The sequence below is a fragment of the Ursus americanus genome, chromosome X (assembly GCF_024610735.1).
Source record: "Ursus americanus isolate L20-20 chromosome X, mUrsAme1.1.p, whole genome shotgun sequence".
Lineage (NCBI taxonomy): Eukaryota > Metazoa > Chordata > Mammalia > Carnivora > Ursidae > Ursus > Ursus americanus.
Window position 1 is genome coordinate 85,373,746 of NC_142164.1, and position 16,529 is coordinate 85,390,274.

The window sequence follows — 16,529 nt, forward strand, 5'->3', positions numbered from 1 at the left end:
TGCAGCGATTTATGGAGCCAGCAGTTTACAGCTGACTGAGCTCAGCAAAATCAAATCACAACATTAATAATATTTAATGATGAATGATTGCATTGATTTATTAAAGAGTGTTTGATGTTTCCACAGGTGGTAAGGTGAAAAAGTTCATGTCTCACATTTGTATGGTGTGAGGTAGGGGGCAGTCAGGGTTAATTTTTTTTTATATGGATATCTAGTTGCTCTGTCACAATTTATTGACCGTACTTTTTCCCCCGTTGAATTACTTTTGTGCCTCTGTTGAAAATCACGTGCTTATGTATGTCCTACACCTTACACTTGTATAACGCTTTATAGTTTTCAAAACCCTTTAACGTTTGTTTTGTTCATACAACTTTGTGAGGTAGGTAGGACAGGTGTCATTAACCACATTTCACATTTATGGAAACAGATGCACAGAGGTTAAGTGGCTTGTTTAAACTCACACGTCTATCGGTGGCAGACAGGATAAGATATAGCCTCTGAGGGGCCACCCAGTCCTCATTGCTGTATATTCTGCTTCCCATCTTGTGGTTCACAGTGTAGGGCTCTTATTTCAATCTCCACTTGCTTGCTGAACATCTGAATTCTTCGCAACAGCATGAATTCTACACGTCCAGGTGGAGCTCACCTCTGGCTGCTTCCCCTTCCCCCTACCGAATCTGCGTCTCTTCAATCACCAAGGCTCAAAACATTGGCTTACGTCTTTACCTTCTTTTCTCTTTCCCTCACCTTCTGTAACCAACCCAACTGGACTGCTGGCCAGTTTTCCTCTATGCTGTTCCTCCCAGCTCCCCCTTCCCCTGGGACTTGTCCCACTGCCACCCCCCCCACCCCACCCCCGCAGCCCCAGCACTCTGGGTCCGAATCATAGCAGAAGTCTCCCTTTTTCTAGACTAATGGCTTTCCACTCTGGCTGCATGTTGAAATTTGCTGAGAAGCCTTCTTTCTCTTTTACTCCTTCTCTCTTATTCTTTTTTCCCCCTCTCCACCCCTCCTCTCCCCTTCCTTTCTCTCTCCCTTCCTCTCCGCACCCTCTCTCTCTTTTTCTTTCTTTCGAGATATAATTCACGTAGCATAAAATCCACCCCTTAAGGTGTACCACACAGTGGTTTTTAGTATATTCACAAAATTGTACAACCACCACTACTATCTAATTCCAGAATATGTTTATCACCCCCCGCCCAAAGAAATCCCATACCTGTTAACGGTCATTCTCCCGGGGAGCTCTGAAAAAGTATTAGTGCCGGGGCCACACTCCCAGAGCTTTAGATTTAAACAGTCTGCGGTGAGGCTGGGGCATCGGTATTTTTAAAAAGCTCCCTTGGCGATTCTCATGTGCAGTGAGGGTGGAAAAGCACCAGGGTCTGGGTCACACCCTCTTATATCGTTGCAGGTACAGCTTCCGAACACATTACTTTTATCAAGTCATCATCCCCAGCTCCGAAACAGTCACTAGTTGTCTGTTTGTTCAGAGCAAAATCCGTTCTGGCATTTAAGGCTTCCTGGGACCAGCTCCCCATTTCATAGCTGTCTGCCGCGTCACCATCTTTCCCCTTCCGTGGCTGCCTCTGAGCTCCTACCAGAGATTCCGTGGCTGGCTGCGGTGGGAGAGTCCCTAGGAGCAGGGCGCTTTTTATGGAAAGGTAGAAACTATGGGGATGTGTACCTCACGGCAACGCGGAATGACTGTATTTACCAGAAACAAGACTATGTTGTAAGTATGTAATATTAAAAAAAAAAATCACAGCCGGGAGCAAACATGTCCCTGAAAAAAAGACAGCTGTTTACACTTACTGTTTCATTTATTTTATTGACTTCTGGCAGTAAGCGGTAGCAAGCACCAAAGAAAGAGAGAACAACTTCTAAGAAATTTTACTTGTTAACTTGTTCTTGCATGTGCATGCTTGCCCGGGAGAGAGAGACACAGAGACAGAGACAGACCAGTGAGGAAAGACCATCCCTGTTGGAGTTGGTTAGGACCCTGGGCCCCCTGCCCAGGGCCCCCTGTACTTCTCAGGCATGCGGAGGCCATGTTCTGTCTCCCCGAATATAAGTCCTTCGGAGGCAGGGTTGTGCCTTTCCGGTGTTTGTACCTTCTGTGTGTAACACAGTGAGTGCCTGACTGTTGTCTGCTCTGTGGACTTGGGGATGTGGCCCAGGCTTTGGGCTCACATCGACCTTGCCTCCTAACCTCCTAAGCAAATTAGCTTCAGGGCCTCACTTTTCCTCATCTGAAGAATGGGGGCAACAACGCCTATTTCAGCTTAAAGGGCCTAACATTGTCGGAGGGCCGATTTGTTTGCTGTCCTGTAATAAAGATGCTGTCTCTTTCTGGAGCCAAGTTCAGGCAGGCTTCCTGCCCGTTAGAAGAGATTGGGGTTCCTTAAGGCTGGAGTTGGTCTCCTGGGATACAACCCACTGTGTGTACAGGGCTTCACGTGCTCTTCACCACAATACCTTTTGGGAATTGGAGCTCAGGAAACTGGGATAAATGATGATACTCTGGCTACTGCTACTGTTGTGATAATAACGTGACCTTTGTCGGGGTGCCTGGGTGGCTCAGTCAGTTGGGCATCTGCCTTCAGCTCAGGTCATGATCTCAGGGTCCTGGGATCGAGTCCTGCAATGGGCTCCCTGCTCAGCGGGCAATCTGCTTCTCTCTCTCCCTCTCCCTCTGCTCCCGCATTTGCGTGCTCTTTCTCTCTCTCAAATGAATAAATAAAATCTTAAAAAAAAAAAAAGGAACTCAGCTCCTCAGGCCACAGGCAAGAGCTCCTCCCTCTGACTCTGTTTTCTGATGTCCAGGACTTGGGAAGGAAACAAGAGCATGTGTGGGACACAGGAGCCTCAATGCAAGAGGGATTTCTAGAAATTCAATGTGTTAGCAAGGATACACGGGAAGCATGCGCCAGAGTCCCAGGTTCCAAGATCAACTGTGTCTAGATGGAGGCTGCCCTGGACGAGCCAGCGTGGTCCTTCTCTGGCGAGAAATCGCCTCAGCTTCCATAGCTGCTCAGGGCTCATCTCATTGAATACGTCCTGCCCATAGTCCGCAGACGATCGTGGAACAGGTATAATGTCCAGAACGCAAGGAGTTTCTTGGGAGCACATGGGGAATCAGCAGTGCTGAGAAGGAAGGGCAAGGGACCTGCTCTCCCAGTCACCACTCGACACCTCTCCAGACTCATCTCTGTTTTTGCTGATTCCTATTTGAGAAAAATGTGTATGTGCCGACATAAACAGCTGCCTCATCAAAGCCACATCGTTCCTCCTGAGGAGGGCTGCCTTCATTTTCCCTTGCAGAATCTTCCTGACTTGTAGGCTTGCTAAATAGTTCATGTATTTGTTTATAATATCTTTTTCCCCATTAGAATGTAAAGTCCACAAGGGCATGGGTTTTACCTCTCTTTCTCTTTCTTTCTTTCCTTTCCTCCCTTCCTCCTTCCTTTCTTTTTTTCTCTCTCTCTTTTCTTTTTTTTTCTTTTTTTTTTTAAGATTTTATTTACTTATTCGACAGAGATAGAGACAGCCAGCGAGAGAGGGAACACAAGCAGGGGGAGTGGGAGAGGAAGAAGCAGGCTCACAGTGGAGGAGACTAATGCGGGGCTCGATCCCAGAACGCCAGGATCACGCCCTGAGCCGAAGGCAGACGCTTAACTGCTGTGCCACCCAGGCGCCCCCCTCTCTCTCTTTTCTTTCTCTTCCTTTCCCCTTCCTTCCTTTTCTTCCTTTCCATAAACAGAAATTTTTAATTTTTCCCCAATTTAATTGAGATATAATTGACATATAGTATGTATTGGTTTCAGCTGTGCCGCAAAATGATGGATCTTTGTATATATTATGAAACGATCACCACAATAAATTCAATTCGCGTCCATCACCCAACATAGTGATAATTTTTTTGTTATGAGGAGAACTTTTAAGATTTACGCTCTTAGCAACTCATAAATATACACTATTGTTAACTATAGTCACCATGCTGTACATTACATCCCCAGAATTTATTTATCTTATAATTGGAAGTTTGTACCTTTGGACTACTTTCATCCATTTCCCCCGCCCCTGACTCCCATGCCTCTGGCGATCATCAATCTGTTCTCTGCATCTGTGAGTTTGGTTTTTTTAGATTTCACATCTCAGTGAGATCATACGGTATTTACCTTTCTCCGTCTGACTTATTGCACTTAGCATAATGCCCTCAAGTTTCATCCACGCTGTTAGAAATGGAAGGACACATTGTCTTTATCCATTTGTCCATCGCTGGACACTTAGGTTGTTTCTACGTCTTGGCTATGGTAAATAATACTGCAATTATAAAAAATAGAAAATAAAAAATATAAAAAATATAAAATATAAAAATACATATAAAAAATAATACTGCAAATACTGCAATACTGAACGTGGGGGTATGGATATGGCTTCGATTTGCTTTCTTTCAGATATACACCCAGAAGCAGAATTGCTGGGTCACAGAATAACTCTACCTTTAATTTTTGGAGGACCCTCCTTACTGTTTGCCACAGGGGCTGCACTAATTTACTTTCCCACCAACAGTACATGAGGGGGACCACATCCTCGCGGACACTTGTTATTTCTTATCTTTCCGATGGCAGCCGTTCTGACAGGTGGGAGGTGCTATCCCATTGTGGTTTTGATTTCCATCTCCCTGGTGACTAATTATGTTGAGCACCTTTTCATGCACCTGTTGGGTCATCTGTATGTCTTTGGAAAAAGGTCTATTCAGTTCCTTTGCCCATTTTTCAATTGGATTGTTTGGGGGGTTTTTGTTTGTTTTTTGTGGGTTTTTTTGGTTTTTGGTTTTTGGTTTTGTTTTTGTCTGCTATTGAGTTGTAGGAGTTCTTTGTATATTTTGGATATTAACCCTCTGTCAATTACATGATTTGCAAATATTTTCTCCCGTTCGGTAGGTTGCTTTTCATTTTGTTCATGGTTTCCCTGGCTGCACAGGAACTTCTTAGTGTGATGTAGTACCACTTAGCTATTTTGGATTTTCTGAATATTTTGTGTACTGCTATCTCAACAGTAAACAATGGCACTGGGAGCACTGTGTAAGGAGTCTCTACTTGTGTTCTAGCCCTCCTACTTCCTCTCCCTGTGTGATCACCCTCTGTTTCTTTCTTTTTTTTTTTTTTTAAAGATTTTATTTATTTATTTGACAGAGAGAGAGACAGCCAGCGAGAGAAGGAACACAAGCAGGGGGAGTGGGAGAGGAAGACACAGGCTCATAGCAGAGGAGCCTGATGTGGGGCTCGATCCCATAACGCCAGGATCACGCCCTGAGCCGAAGGCAGACACCCAACTGCTGTGCCACCCAGGCGCCCCCACCCTCTGTTTCTTAACTTCCTCAAAGCCCCCGGGGTCAGCTCTCTCTCCTAACCTCCTATCTCTTACTTTTCTTTACTTCCTGTTCTGCAAAGACATTTTAGGCAACCTACAGAGGTCTTGGAAAGCACTTCCCCCAGATTCTCAAGCGTTCCCCAATTCCTTTTTTTTTTCCCACCAAGAAAGCCAGATTTAAAGGGCAGGTATCCCAGTGAAAGGAGAAGGGGTTCCTCAGCTTCCCACTAGGACCCACTGACTTGACACTCTCATCCTGAGCCTTTGAATGGGGAGTGCTGGAGGGAGAAGACAGACAGGAGTGAGAGGGAAGTGGAAGTCAGTCCTCGGCTCTAGCCCCTCCGATAGCTCCCCTGTCATTCAGATTAAAAGCCAGATTGCTTACTGTGGCCCGTAAGGGCCTATAGAATGATATTCCTTTCACCTCTCAGCCCTACTTTGCTAATCTTCCCCTGGTTCATTCTGTTCTCACCACTCTGGCTCCTCACTGCTCCTAGAATGGGCGAGGCTGGCTTCTCGTTTTTTACTGGCTAGTTTTTTCTTTTTCTTTTTCTTTTTTTTTTAAGATTTTATTTATTTATTTGACAAAGAGAGAGACAGCCAGCGAGAGAGGGAACACAAGCAGGGCGAGTGGGAGAGGAAGAAGCAGGCTCGTAGAGGAGGAGCCTGATGTGGGGCTCGATCCCAGAATGCTGGGATCACACCCTGAGCCGAAGGCAGACGCTTAACGACTGCGCCACCCAGGCGCCCCTGGCTGGTTTTTTCTGCCAAGAATGCCCTTCTCCCAGTAGTCATTTGACACTTCATCTCTTTTAGGTCTTTGCTCAAATGTCATCTCCGGGAAGACTTCTCTGATCATTCTATTTATTTATTTATTTATTTATTTATTTATTTATTTATTTGACTTTATTTATTTATTAGAGAGAGAGCACGCGTGCACAAGCTGGGGTGGGGGGGTAGGAGGGGCAGGAGAGGGAGAAGCAGACTCCCAGCCGAGCAGGGAGCCCAATGCGAGACTTTATCCCAGGACCCTGACATCACGACCTGAGCACAAGGCAGACCCTTAACCGACTGACCCACCCAGGTGCCCCTCTGATCATTCTATTTAAAATTTCAACTTTCGGGGCGCCTGGGTGGCACAGCGGTTAAGCGTCTGCCTTCGGCTCAGGGCGTGATCCCGGCGTTACGGGATCGAGCCCCATATCAGGCTCCTCCGCTATGAGCCTGCTTCTTCCTCTCCCACTCCCCCTGCTTGTGTTCCCTCTCTCGCTGGCTGTCTCTGTCTCTGTCAGATAAATAAATAAAATCTTTAAAAAAAAATAAAAATAAAAAAAAATAAAATAAAATTTCAACTTTCTCTCTCTCCCCCATCACACTCCTTATGCCCCTTTCCTGGTTTGTTTTTCACTATAGCATTTTCCACCACCTTCTGTGTTAAATATTTTGTGTATTTGTTTATGATATCTTTTTCCCACAAGAATGCAACGTCCATGAGGGCATGGGGTTTCCATCTGTTTTGTTTACTGTTATATCCTCAGAGCTTAGAACGGGGCCCGGAACCTAGTACGTAGTCACTAAATATCTGTTGAATAAATGAATTCGTAAAAGAGTAAATAGTGCCTTCCCTTCCGTTTCTTTAACCATGAGATCTGTGTGAATGATTGCATGTATGTGTGTGAATGATTGCATGTATGTGTGTGAGTGTGGTGGAGGGCCCTAAGGAAAAGGTCACATTGAATCCCAAATTAATGGAGTGTGGGGAAGCAGAGCCTCCAGAAATCTACAAATTACCTGCTGCAGTTCAGATTAATAGAAGGAATGAGAGGACAGTGGGCTACAGACCGGGTTCAAAGTCAATCTTTACCACTAACGGGGCAAGTTATTTAACATCTCTGGGCTTCAGTCTTATCATCTGTAAAATGGAGAGGTTGGAATATATAATCACTGAAAAAAGTGTATAGCTCTTTATGGTTAAAGAAATTTTTTTAAAGATTTTTAAAATTTATTTATTCTACAGAGATAGAGATAGCCAGGGAGAGAGGGAACACAAGCAGGGGGAGTGGGAGAGGAAGAAGCAGGCTCATAGCAGAGGAGCCTGATGTGGGGCTCGATCCCAGAACGCCGGGATCACGCCCTGAGCCAAAGGCAGACGCTTAACCGCTGTGCCACCCAGGCACGCCTAAAGAAATTTTTTGCAGAGCACTTGGGTGGCTCTGTCAGTTAAGTGTCTGACTCATGATCTCAGCTCAGGTCTTGATCTCAGGGTTGTGAGTTCAAGCCCCACCTTGGGCTCCATGCTGGGTGTGGAGCCTACTTTAAAAATTTATTTCTTTTTTTTTTTACTTGCGTTATCTTTGAATCTTGTGAGGTAGCCATGGCAGGTCAGTAGAAGCGAGTATTTGTAGTTAATTATCATCCCTGACTGGACCCTAAGGAGGATAGGTCCCATAAATGGAGGACCCTTTGTTTTCTCAGCTGATGACCGGGGGTGGGGGTGGGGCAGATTGGAACTTGCCAGAGGGCTAAAGTGTTTTAAATAAGATAGAATCAGCTGAGATACAGAAGATAAGATAAGAACCTGGAGCAGAGGTGGGAGAAGCCGAAGAGGTGCAGAGCCCGGCTGTGTGTGTGTGTGTGTGTGTGTGTGTGTGTGTGTGTGTGTGTGTTGGGGGAAGGGGGGTTGTCAAGAAGAGGCAGTTTTGTGGCCAGATGAGCAAGTGGGGCATGGAAGAGAAAAATAGAGGGATTGAATTTGTTCTGCCAGGCGTGATGTGATCCCTTCCTACATCTACTTCAGAAAATCCAAGTTGCTTCTGAATGCTTTGGCCCAGATGAATTCTCTCGGGAGATCAGAAATCCGTATAAACCCAAGGCTGCCAAAAGGGAAGGGGATTGCCAACATCGTGGCCACATGATGGGGAAAGGAGGGCTCAGGTTCATTGGAACAAGGCTCTGGCCCAGAAAGTGGGGCTACAACGGGCAACCCCACCCATTCTTGTACTGACATAGGAGGCTATGCTGTTGCCCATTTCCCCCCGAATATTGTGTAAAGGGTCTGCTGGAGACTGAATGTTTGTGTCTTCTCCAAATTCACATGTTGAAACCTAATCCCCAAGGTGATGGTACTAGGAGGAGAGGCCTTTAGGAAGTGGTTAGGGCCTCAGAGTGGAATTGTCATGAATGGGATTAGTGCCCTTCAGAAAGGAGGCCCCAGAGAGCTTCCTGGCTTTTTCTACCAGGTGAGGACCCGGCAAGAAGATGGCTGCCTGTGGACTAGGAAGTGGGTTTTCACCACTTGATCTTGGAATGTCCCAGCCTCCAGGACGGTGAGAAATAAATGTCCGTTGCTTCTAAGCCCCCCAGTCTATGGTAGTCTGTCACAGCAGCCTGAACAGACGAAGATAGGGTCTTATTTATTATTTTAATCTCTCATCAGTTTATCCTAATGACACACTCTATCGCCTTGAGCTCCGTAATGGCTTTAAGCAGAAGGGTCTTCTTTAGCCTGATAAAAGAGTCATCATGTTAAGAGTCATTAGGGTTGGAATTGAAGAAATCTAGAGCCCTAGCTTAGCACTTTGACTTTGCAATTAAGTTTTTGATTTTGCACACTTAGGTAAATGGAAAAGCACTTTGAACTCACTTTTGGATAATTAGCACAAAGAGAAAATGGCTTTGCAAGTCACAGTGTGGCATGGTTCAAACCGAGCAAATGAGAACAAAAATCAACACTTTCATATTCATACAAACCTTCTGCCACAAAGAATTTTCATTTAACTTAAGGTGATAAATCTGGGTAATTATGTGATAAGATTATTCATAAAAATGTTAATCAAACTCACATATATTTTGTAGCGTCTCATACATAACTCTGCAATTAACATCTTTTAGGAAAATGTATTATTTGAATCTAAAAATATCACCCCATTGTAACCATTTATCAGCCAAAATGGAGAAACGGTCTCTTGGCTAGTTCTGTTTAGTCAGTTACTGCAGGGGAAGGCGTCAGGCAGTATCCAAGACATACAGTTATAAATAATACGACGTCTGCCTGTTTCTAATGTCTACTCCCTGATAAACATCCAATGTAAATAAAGAAATATACATTTGGTCTAGAATAGATATATAAAAAAAACCCTTTAAAAGTCAAGGTTTGCCATGGACAGATAAAGACACAAAAATCCTTCCTCTATTTTGTTAAATCCATACAGAAATACATTTGGAGGGGTATCTAACGCTTCTACTAGCTAGGATCTTACTCAGACATTTGCCATCTGAGATAAGAAGGTATAAATAACACCAGAATGAAGATGGCAAGTTTGAAGGTAATTTAAAAAGCTGGTTGGGGCGCCTGGGTGGCACAGCGGTTAAGCGTTTGCCCTCGGCTCAGGGCGTGATCCCGGCGTTCTGGGATCGAGCACCACATCAGGCTCTTCCACTAGGAGCCTGCTTCTTCCTCTCCCACTCCCCCTGCTTGTGTTCCCTCTCTCGCTGGCTGTCTCTCTGTCTGTCGAATAAATAAATAAAATCTTTAAAAAAAAAATAAAAAAAATAAAAAGCTGGACGTGTCCTAAATCGCAGAACATGATACCCAGGGCGAGTATATTCGGAGGGAAGCCACGGATTGACTTTTAGACGCTAAGCTTCGCTTACGCTTTTCTCCTTAAATGAAATTAATTCCCACGTGGTCCGGGGGGAGCGCCTTTCAAAAGAATATTCCCTTTTCAGTAGCTTAGAAGCATTCATTTGCCTCGCTTGGATTACCCGTATTCTTTTTTGGCTCAGCAATTTCCAGCTCACTTTAGAAAGTCATTTCATCCTTGGGCGGAAGTGCATTTCCAGATATATTGGGCACTCTCGAGCCCTGTTGGCTCCGAGGACTTCTTTGAGGATCTCAGTCAGGAAAAACATTTTTCTGTGGATGACAACAATTGGGAGAGTTCTGGGTAACTCTTAGAACCACTGAAATAAGCAGTGACTGTGAGATTAGCAGATGGGTTGGCAGTCAAGATTAAAGCAGCGTGTGGAGGACTGAAACAAAAAATAAGAGAACTCAATTAACTTCATGCTCCTGCCCATGGACACTTTTGGTTGTCTGCCGTTTCTCAATATTACAAATAATGTTGCATTGGTACTTGTGGTCGTAAAAGATTTCCTCTAGAATATATTCTCTTACGCTGGGTCAAAGGGTATACACGTCTTTAATTTTACTAGATAGTATCACAGGGATCTCCAAAATGCCCGCACCAATTTCTACTCCCATCAGCAGGACGTGAGGTCTTCCGTTAGTCTACCTCTTCACCAAAACTCAGTAGTATCTGAATTTTTAATTTTTGTTGGTCGTCCAATGGTGGTAAAATTGCATTCCCTTACTGTTTTAATTTGTACTTGTCTGAGACACAGTCATAGTGCATGACTGTTCATATATCCTTTGGCCTTTAAGCTTCCTCTTCTGTGAGTTACTGGTTTCTATTATGTTGGCTTGTGTTTTTTTTTTTTTTCTCCTATCGATTTGTAAGATCTTCTTTAAAAATACTCTTTGTAATTTTATGTTTTGCAAATAGCATCTTCTAGTCCATGGATGTTCTTTTCACTTTATCTTTGGGAGCATTTTATAGGTCCACACTATGTGCTGATCTCCCCTTTCGTATGTTTAAGAAATCCTTCCCTATACCTTGGTCACAAATATATTTTCCTAAATTGGGTTCAAAAATGTGTAAGGCTTATATGCACCCCAATGTTCATAGCAGCATTGTCCACAATAGCTAAACCGTGGAAGGAGCCGAGATGCCCTTCAACAGATGACTGGATTAAGAAGATGTGGTCCATATATACAATGGAATATTACTCAGCCATCAGAAAAAACGAGTTCTCAACGTTTGCTGCAACATGGACGGGACTGGAGGAGATTATGCTAACGTGGTCATGGCAGGATTTAGTTCTTTGTAGCTGTAGCTGAGCTTCTCATTTCCTTGCTAGCTGTTAGCCAGAGGACTTTCTAGCTCTTAGAGGCCATCCACATTCCTTGCGCTGTGGCCCCCCCCTTGATCTTCAAAGCCATTTGCAAGGAAACTCCCTTGTGTTAAATCCCTCCACAAGCTTCAAATCTCTCTGACTGGGAATCTCTTCTTCAGGAAGAGTCCTGTCCTTTCTAAGGGCTCACCTGATTAGGTCAGGCCCACCTAGGATAATCTCTGTATTTTGAAGTCAACTCATTTGGGATCTTAATTACATCCGCAGCATTCCTACACAGCAACATTTAGATTAGTGCTTGATTAAATAACTAGGAGAAGCTGTGGGTATACCAGGGGTCCATAATCTTGGGGGCCATCTTAGAATTCTCCCTACCACAGGCTATAAAGTAAGGATCCATATTTTTTCCATTTGGATCGCTACTTTTGTTTTGAAAATTTAAGAAATATACAAAAATAGAGAAAATACTTTCATGAACTCCTATGTTCCCAGTACCCTGCTTCTGCAAATTCATAGGGCTAATCTTGCTTCATCTATGTCCCCACTGCCTTCTCCCACCCCTTGCCTGCAGATTATTTTTCAGCAAATCTGAGACATAGTAGCTTGTAAATCTTTCCATATGTATCTTTAAAGACATTGATTTCTTTCTACCTGGAATTAGCCAAACTCAAGGTTAAGCACCCCATTCTTCAAACTGCCAAGTCTGCCCAAGACTTCTGACAGCAGCTGCAAGTTCGGGATTTCCCAAAGGAAACTTCAGGTTTGATAAGTTGCTAGAAAGGTGCAGAGCGCTCACAGAAACGTATTCTATTCACAGTCCCATTTATTACAGGCAAAGGAATCGAATTAGAAGATAAGCATAGGGTATGTTGGACTGGGAGAGTTCCAAATGTAAAGCTTCCATGTCCTCAGGGATGCATTACCCTCCCAGCATTGATAGGTGGCAATAAGTATATGGAGTATTGCCAAGCCAGAAAGCTCACCCAAGCTTTGGCATGCAGACTTTTCACTGGGGTCTCATTATGAAGGCATGATTGACTGAATCATCACCCATGTGGGTGATGAACTCAATCTCCAGGCCCCCTCTGCTCCCAGAGGCGGAGCTGATGATACATGTGGCTCACAGCCCCAACCCTGTAATTACATGGTTGGTCTTTTTGTTGGGGCGGGTCCCTACCCTGAGTCATCTCCTACCCTGAGTCATCTCGTTAGCATAGACTATCAGCAGAGGCTACAGCACCCACCCTGAATAACAAAGACACTCCAATCACTTAGGAAATTTCTAGAGTTTACAGGTTAGCTCTCAGGAACTGGGAGCAAAGGCCAACCAAGAGTGTCCTTCCTTCCTTCCTCCCTTCCTCCCTTCCTCCCTTCCTCCCTTCCTCCCTTCCTCCCTTCCTTGCTTCCTCCCTTCGTCCCTTGCTTCCTTCCTTCCTTCCCTCCTTCCCACAATACCATTATCACACCTAAAAAATTAAAACAATTCCTTGTTGTCATCAAATATCCAATAAATGTTCTAATTTCCTCCACTGTCTATTTTTTTTAAAAAGCAGTTGATTTCTTTAAATCAGTATCCTAACGACCCTCACACATTGCACTTGGTTGATATGTAACTTAAGTTTCTTTTAGCTTATAGGTTCCTCTTCCCTCTTCCCCCGCCCCCCACCCTTGCAATATATTTGTAGAAGAGAATGAGTCATTTGTTCTACAGAGTCTACCATGTTCAGGATTTTGCATAAATTACGTAACCGTAAAATACTGCTTACACGTGACCTATTTGAATTCACTGAGCTAGAACAGACAGTTCAAACACACCTTGCGGCACACATTTCACAGGCACAAGCAAGCATTTTAAAGACCCTTGTGAGAAAGCCACTAGATGCATGAACAGCTGGGTGAGGTGGGAACTCCGGAATATCTGTTCTAGTCTGTCCTTGATCCATCTTCCAAGCTTTTTTTTTTTCAAGATTTTATTTATTTATTTGATAGAGAGAGACATTGAGAGGGAACACAAGCAAGGGGAGCATGAGAGGGAGAAGCAGGCTTCCCGCCAAGCAGGGAGCCCGATGTGGGGCTCGATCCCAGAACCCTGGGATCATGACCTGAGCCGAAGGCAGACGCTTAATGGCTGAGCCACCCAGGCACCCCTATCCTCCAAGCTTAACTGCACGTTAGTTACCTTCACGTGAATGACTAGTCCCGGGCTGGGAAAGCTTCAGGACTTCAAGGCCTATATGACAGACACTTCATAGAGGCCTGTACCAATGGCCCAGACGAAGGGGATTTCTAAGAATAAAACAAACTGCCGTGTGTCGGTGACTCGGAATCCCCCAAGACTTCTGCCTATCAAGAAATGAAGTTTTGACCGACAAGGGTTTTGGAGTTCTGGGGTCGCACTGTACAAACTCTGGAAAAAACAAAACTGGATCTCTGGCTGAATTGGGAATCAGGTCTTTTGGGCCCAAGTGACTTCTAAGTCAGAATGACACAGATTTACAGAAGTCAACTGTAAAAAGCTTGACTCAAGAAAACTGGCTCCGTCTCAAAAACAGACGTGTCTTTCAACAAAGTTCTTTAAGACATGCTTGGAGGTGAGAGCTGAGCCCCCAGTAAGTGCCTTTAGAGATCCCATCACAATTGTCTTGCCCCTGATAGATCTGCAAGTCTTCAAAAGAGCTTTGTTGTCATGTTGGAGAAATTGGTCCCCCACAATGAGTACGAATTAAGTGCTCTTAATATATTTTCTTTTCTTTTTTTTTTTTTAAGATTTTATTTATTTTTGAGAGAAAGAGAGAGAGAGAGAGAAAACGAGTGGTGTGAGGGGCAGAGGGAGAAGCAGATTCCCTGCTGAGCAGGGAACCAGATGCGGGACTCGATTCCAGGACCCCGAAATCATGACCTGAGCTGAAGGCAGATGTTCAACCGACTGAGCCACCCAGGCGCCCTCTTAATATATTTTCAAGAAGACGAAACTCCTTCTCTCGGTTGTGGCTTCACTCCAGGCTTTTGTCCTGGGGAACATACCATTTGAGGATGGGATGGATACCATGGCCATCCCGTGGATCCTCTCGCGTCCGGGAGTCCTTGACTTACAGGACTGCATGGGGTACTCTGGCCAAATGCCAAGGTGTTCGTCAGATTTAAAATGTAGATATGCCGGCTGGTCGGCCACAGTGCTGGAACTCAGACACACATATGTTTCCATAATTCCAAACCCAGAACCCTCTCCCTCGCAAGATCTGCCTCTCCATTACCTGTCCAGCAACACAGATGTCAAGCCCAGAGCACCAGCTCAGCTCCTTTCGGGGAGCATGGGCTCCTACCCATGGTGGGCTTTAGGGATGAGGTCAGTACCCCCTGGCTTCTATCACCAGGATCTCCATTTGGGCCACCAAGGCCAGTTTCTGGAAAACAGAGGTTTGCTCGCGGTGGGCTTGGGACATGCTCACTGGCAGACTGTCCTGTGCGGGGAGGTTGTACACACGGGACTGCATTTTCGGGAAGAAATGGAGCTCTCTGGATTGTTGTTCCTCCAGAGGAGAGCTGCTAGAAGAGACCCCGTGTTGGGAGGCAGAGCCAGCGAGGGCAGACTTGTAGGATAGCCCTGGAGAGTTGGGATGTTGTCTTGCCGTGGGGCTCAGGGAGGTGGAGGATGAGGCTGGGTTCTTATGAGAACCGTGCTGGGAAGGAATGGACACTGGGACTCAGTGGAAGATTTGGGGTCTGGGAGGTTGTTGCCAAATGGAACTAGGTGGGTGGGGTGCGGGAGTGAAATTTGTGTGCCGTCCAATGCTGCATACAGGACTGACTTGGGTCCAGGGTCTGCGGTGCTGCAATTAAGACTGTTGTTCTTCTGGAAAGCTTTGCTCAGGGGAGCCTGGCAGGAGAGCTCTCTGTAGCCAGAACTCTCAGTGCTTTTCTCCTCAGGCTGCTCCAGTGTCACTGTTCACGCCACCAGAAAATTGAGGGTGATTACAGAGAACTAGAGAGTGATGGTCCAGGAGGTTGGGCTTTGGAAAATTCCTTTTTCACTTTTATACATAAAGACCTGAGACTTTACGCAGAGAGGTGGGGCTGCCAATTTTGGCTGATAGGATGAGGACCATTTTATGAGGCTTAGTCTATGATTCCTTCACCTTGACTTTGAAGGAGCCATTACTATCTTCTTGGTCAGTATGTAAGTCAGGAGCCGCCCACGGTGTGGTCTGCCCTCCTTACCCAGAAACGTGGTCTACACCCAGCATTGGGGCCAGAGGGTTTGGACCTCAGCATCCAGGAAAGCTTTCACCCTACTCCTCCCCAGAATGACTCTTGTTTCTTTCCAGACCACCACCTGACAGGGCACCTCCCTGATTTCAGCATTCTCTCTCAATTTCTTCCAGGCTCTGCTCCCCGTTTCCTCTTCTTTACCAGAACAAATCTGTTCTCTCTGCTCCGTGTCTTTCTCCTCTTCCAGCATCTCTGCAATCTTTGCTTATGTGTGTGCCTGGCATTCATCCTGGTACTTGGCCATCTGCTCTGGCATTGCCTTGCCAATAGCTTCTTTAAGTTTCTGTAGAGGCTCCTTCAGATGCACCCCCTCAGCTCCCAGAGAAGTTTTTGAGCAAGTATGAGCAGAATGTCCTTGCCGAGAGCAGGAATGAAGTCCCATGGCCATGCACTTCAGAGCGGACCGGGCCGCTCACCTCCCAGGTTTGTACCTCCATGTCTAATAGGATCCCATGAACATCCTGGGCGAGGAATTTCATCTGTACTCTCCCTCAGCGGTTCTGGCAGCCTGAGCCAGCTCCTCAGTACGTCTCTCCAGGGCACCGGAGGGAAGAGAACTATTTGAATTCCTGGTCCAATCCCATCCCATGGGAATCTCTTTCATCACCCATATCACAGAGGGGTCTTCCTTCGGACACTCACTAGGCAGCTACTTCAAGTCCAAATCAGTGAGAGAGACCATGGCAGTGACCTCCTGGAAAAACTGTTGTCGGAAGCAGAGTGGAAGGTTGAGGGCAAGGGGTGGGAGATGCTTCCCCATTTCCACAGGCTTATGCTCCTCATGCTTGTTTAGGCGAGGGGGGGGATTATTTCTCTCTCTGAAATTTCTTTACCATCTATTTTTTTTTTAAGATTTTATTTATTTTTTCAACAGAGATAGAGACAGCCAGCGAGAGAGGGAACACAAGCAG

General features: G+C 45.4%; 1 pseudogene; it reads right to left on the minus strand.

Moving 5' to 3' along the window:
- Positions 1-15,580: 15,580 nt before the first annotated feature.
- LOC148106972 (ubinuclein-1 pseudogene) lies at positions 15,581-16,401 on the minus strand (annotated as a pseudogene).
- Positions 16,402-16,529: the final 128 nt, after the last annotated feature.